The sequence below is a fragment of the Leiobunum rupestre genome, chromosome 5, assembly GCF_980474605.1.
Source record: "Leiobunum rupestre chromosome 5, qqLeiRupe1.1.hap1, whole genome shotgun sequence".
NCBI lineage: Eukaryota > Metazoa > Arthropoda > Arachnida > Opiliones > Sclerosomatidae > Leiobunum > Leiobunum rupestre.
In genome coordinates this window covers 17747538-17752253 of record NC_143388.1, presented here as the reverse complement: position 1 = coordinate 17752253, position 4716 = coordinate 17747538, and the positions used below count along the sequence as shown (strand labels likewise).

General features: G+C 35.3%; 1 long non-coding RNA gene across 1 annotated transcript; it reads left to right on the top strand.

Moving 5' to 3' along the window:
- Positions 1-3997: 3997 nt before the first annotated feature.
- Positions 3998-4255, top strand: LOC149943688 (uncharacterized). The gene is made up of 3 exons (XR_016480936.1): positions 3998-4083; positions 4142-4171; positions 4230-4255. It is a non-coding gene; the product is annotated as an uncharacterized LOC149943688 (long non-coding RNA).
- Positions 4256-4716: the final 461 nt, after the last annotated feature.

Sequence of the window (4716 nt, the reverse complement as noted above, 5' to 3'; positions counted from 1 at the left end):
AACATGCAATGCTAGGCTGGTATCGAATAGAAACCGTTACTTAAACAAGTCGCCCCTATATGAACTTTTTAACGGTTATTATTATTCGTGTTAACATAAAATGTATACATTGTAAATGCATATAAAAGTATGTAACATTTACGACAACATATAACCTTTCAAAATAGCAATCGATTTGCTCACGAAAGACAATTTATATACAAAAACTATCATTTTTAATCATATAATATACTAAGCTAGTGCCTTGGGAACGTGTGGAATCCTATTTTTTAAATTTATAATAAACAAAAAAGTATTACTTCTGAGAAAGACTTTTTAATCTTAATTATATTGAATACATGGTCACTATACTAAAAATATTTGTATTGAGCCGTTATAAATGTCGTAAAAATCTTTAATATTAAATAAACGTAAAAAAGATCCTCTAATCTATCGTATACTACATGTATATTATTCCGTGTTTACCAAGCGGCACGAGGAATGTTTACGTAGCGGTTTAATAGACTTTAACATGTACGGTCCGTTAATTTTCGTAAGTGGTAGCGAAATTATGGGAGGGGCCACTACGTGAAAGAACGCTCATTCAATTTGTGAACCTTTAAAATGATTAATAGTTTTATTAAATGGGTAGCAGATATCGGCTTATAGTAATATTTACAGATTCTATTTAGATTTTAGAGTGGCATTGCCATTTCTCACCACCAGGGGTAAATTGAACTCTTATAAACGTTCGTTGTTTATTAAAGGACATTATAGTATTGCCATTTCTCACCACTAGGGGTAAATTGAACTCTTATAAACGTAACAAATAACGAACGTTACTTAATTCGTTGACCGAGGGTATTAAAGAGCATTATAGTTTCACCACCAGGGGTAAATTAAGAACTTAGTGGCAGCACACACTACCCTGATTGTAACGACTGCATTATTAATGTAAGCAATGTTTAAATACTTGACCAACGAATGTTCCTGTATGTTAGTTTAATGTTGATATTTCGGTTAATATTGCAGTAAAAAGCTAAGCCTACCAAATACGTTGTCGTCAAAACTCGGACCAAAGCTATAACTTGTTTTTCTGTTATAATCTCCCGCGTATTAACTTGGTAATAATAATGGTTAAACGTATTTTATAGCGTCATATGAAATAACGGGCGGAAATAACTTACTAGCAGGTGTTTTCGGTAACGAGTTTAGGGTGAACCCTACGAAGCAAGAATTACATATTTCATTTTACGGAACAAAATTGGACGACAGTTGGATAATGAGTGATAAGGAAAATAATGAACCGTGTACGGGACTATTAAAAAGTATAAATATATTGAAAAAAAGAAACGAAAACTTCAAGCGGAATATATAGCAGCGAGAATAGAACTTGAAAGTGTCCTTCCTACGATACGAAAGGAGCATTCGTACGAGTCTTTAAAAATGTTTTCGGAACAAGAAAGATTATTAAGTTATAAAAACTGGGTTAAATATGGAACCGAAGAGTTGGCCGCCTGGGGATTTTATTCGCTCAAGAACGACTCGAGTGTCAAATGCCCTTTTTGCGCAATGGTGGTTGAGGAATGGAAAGATGAAGACATACCGTTAATAGTTCATTGTCGTTCAATTCCATTGTGTCCATTTATTCGAGGATGCCAAGTTGGAAATGTAACAATATTACAAAAGTCGTAAACATATTTTTAATTTCAAAGTGTAACGAAAAATATTATAATAAAGTATCAATGTAAAAAAAAATATGTATCCGAGTTTTTTAATACCGCCTTTACATTAAATTTTAAGTGTTAAACTGTAAGTGTTCTAAAAAATCATTGTTAGTGTACTTTAATTAAAAAGTACTTTATACGGTCCCTTTAAAATGTTATTAAAAAATAACAATGAATTTAATAGAAAGAACGTTTATTCACAATTTCTTTACAACGGTTTTAATATTAGGAATTTGATTAGTTTTACAATATTCTTGAAAATAAATCAGAGCATCCATTTGCTTTTCAGTCGGCAATTTGAATTCGGCGGGAAAAACCACGTTAGATGTAGTTTTTGTTGACTCGTATGATTCAATTCTTTCATCACGCTTTTTACATGCCACAATAAGTTCGTTAAGATAATCGATAATTTTATCATCTGACATTTCCTCTTGCTCGGTATAATGGAGAGATTCACTCGCCTCACAATCACACGCCAGATCCGATTCTTCTTTTATTTTATTACAAGATAAATGAGTCATTAAATGTTGTTTGAAACCTCTCACGGACTGGTATCGTTCCTCACATATCCAGCATTTCTTTGGTACCCTAAGCGGAGACGTCTTTCTCTTTCCCATAGCGGCTGGCTTATGAAAACAACAACGCATCTATGAAATCATTTACGACTTGTGACGTAGTTTATATCACGTGATCTGTTGAAAAAAGTTGAAAGCTGAAGGAAGCCTACAGAATTGAAAAAACTGAAACTAAATCTCGAAATGGATTTTCCAATTGAGTCACGAAATGCTTTTGGAAATACTGGGTACTTGAAGGCGACGAATTAGCTACTTTCATAGCGACGGCGATAGTAAAATATCAATTTTTATTTCAAAGTGTGATCCCGAGTTTGGTAATTGCTAGGATGCTTGGATAACGCCGCCATCTTTTTCATTTTTAAACAAGTGGTCGAATGTTACATTTACACTTTCAGTTACGTTAGCTTAATAAAATTAACCACCTGCACATTAAAACCGTTACGAAAATTAAACCAAAATGGTTTGCAACGAAATAGAAACAGCTGCTAGAGTTTCCAACGCGTCCCGCTAGGGGTTATAAAATGTCAGAGTAGTTACATTTACACTTTCAGTTACGTTAGCTTAATAAAATTAACCACCTGCACATTAAAACACGTTACGAAAATTAAACCAAAATGGTTTGCAACGAAATAGAAACAGCTGCTAGAGTTTCCAACGCGTCCCGCTAGGGGTTATAAAATGTCAGAGTAGTTACATTTACACTTTCAGTTACGTTAACTTAATAAAATTAACCACCTGCACATTATTCTTAAAACCAACGCGTCCCCCTAGAGGGTTTTAGGTAGTATATATATCCTTAAGTTCACAGAATCTAGGAATCCTGACCCTAGTGAGCCTCCCCGGAGTAACAAAAATGTAAGTTTCTATAGGTGTTTTTTTATTGTTACAAATACTTAGTTATTTCTTCTAGGGAATCGTTTGTAGCCGTACACATTCTTTTTGCCATGATTTGGCCTAAAAATAAATATACGTCATCAAAACGATTTTTAGTAAAAGAGGTAATTTTTTAAAGTTTTATATAGTAATTAGTACAGTATTTATTGTAATAGTTAGTGTAGGGAGCTGTTGGCAGGGCGTGTAACCCGGCCACCTAAATTAATGGCTTCAAAAGTCGTTTGATGACTTCGGTCTATGGATGGTGGTGCCTTCGGTATTAGCCTAGTTGATTATTATTATTATTATATTTAAAGTTCCATATAAATCTTACAGATTGGATACAAAACTTCAGATGGTCGCGAAGACCTCATTGTTTTTCGAACACCGGCTGCTCAAAATTATTCGGGGGATACAAACCGCAAAATGAACGCGATAAGCAACCATGTCAATAAGCTTCCCAGGGCTCAGGGACAATACGATATTGAGGCCGTCGATCGCCATGTTTTAAATATAACGCGACTGGCCGAATACGTTATTGTCAAAGAAAGGCAAACGAAAGAGTACCTGGGAAACTTTATCGACTTAGATCGAATAATTGTGGCCACGAGATTCGAGTGTCCTAATTTCCCCGAATTAGAGCTACAGCCGGGAGAATTTCACCACCATTTTAACAACGACCATACGCGGTATGAATCAATGACCACCATCTTTTGTCGGGGAAAATATATAGTATTTCTTATTTTACAGAAATGTGTGCGCCTATGAAAAGGCGAGGCAAGTGGCCCATTATGTAAAAAGTATAGAGGGTAATCCCCTAGAAATATATCCCGAGAAACAGGACGACCCGACCGAATCGCCACCAGCCACATCTCCGAAAAACCCGGAACCTCCAGCGAACAAACCTAGGGAGCTTGATCTTCGAAATGGTAATTATAAAACCAAACTATCATGTTTCTCATTTTTAATTTTAAATATTAATTACAGCTCCGGGAATCACTATCGTCGTACAAGGAGGTAAAACATTAGGTTCCGAAAAAATAATTACAATTCTAATACCATTTTCCATTTCTAGGTTCCGAGTTAAAAATTATCTTATAACACGTTTTGTATAAAAAAATTGTATAAAAAATTGTATAATAGGTTGTATTAAAATAAAGCAACACACTGATCAAAAGAGGTAAACTTATTGTTACGTATCACTAAATTTTAAATGTCTAATTATTTAACATTTTAAAAAATATGCATGAGGATTTGGGCCAAAAGCGTTTGGTATAAATTTACACGCCTCCCTCATTCAGGCGGAGTTTCACCAGCTGGTTATCTCGGCGTGAGAGAAAAACGTGCGCCACACCGCCGTGGAGAGAGAGAGCGATTCACCGAGGTTCCCCGAAAAGTGCAGAGAGAGAGAGTGTTTCGCCGAAGAAGCGAGGTTCCCCGAAAAGCGCGACGTCGAGAGAGAGAGAGAGTTTCGCTGAAAGAGAAAGTTTTTGCCGAGGAAGCTAGACCGCGAGCTATTAAAAAATTCCTGCACGTTTTATAGTTGAATTGATTCGATAACA